Here is a 477-nt window from a genome sequence, read left to right as displayed (position 1 = left end):
CCCTACTAGAGGGTATGTTCTAAGATGCACACAGAAAGGCATGTCCTTCTTGGTGAGCACTTGAAGAGTGCCTGAGGTCTGTGTGGGGAGAGAGGGTGATGAGCCATGACTGGAGAGGGGACAGAGTCAGGCCCACTATGCTGGAAAGAGGAGGGAGGCCTAGCCTGCTACACAGCCGCCTCTTTGCCTGGGGTTTAGAAGTGAGAACTGTCAGGAAGGAGCTGGAAGGTGAGCAGGAATGTCCCTGCTCACCCTGGCTCTCCTCACCAGCTATCAGAGGTGGGAACCATTCTGAGGGAGATGAAGATCAGGACGCATTCACTGAAGGGAGTTCTAGAAAACGCCATGGGAGTGGAGGACAGAAAAGGGAGCCATTTCTTCCAGGCATTACTGATTCAGAATTGTACCAGGAACGGCTGGGCTACACAACCATGCATGTACCCATCTGGTGGCACCTGCTACCTGAGCACACATGAG

Source organism: Microtus ochrogaster, chromosome 6, assembly GCF_000317375.1.
Source record: "Microtus ochrogaster isolate Prairie Vole_2 chromosome 6, MicOch1.0, whole genome shotgun sequence".
In the NCBI taxonomy this organism is placed as follows: domain Eukaryota; kingdom Metazoa; phylum Chordata; class Mammalia; order Rodentia; family Cricetidae; genus Microtus; species Microtus ochrogaster.
The sequence above is the reverse complement of the archived record's forward strand: the minus strand, read 5'-3'. Positions refer to the sequence as shown.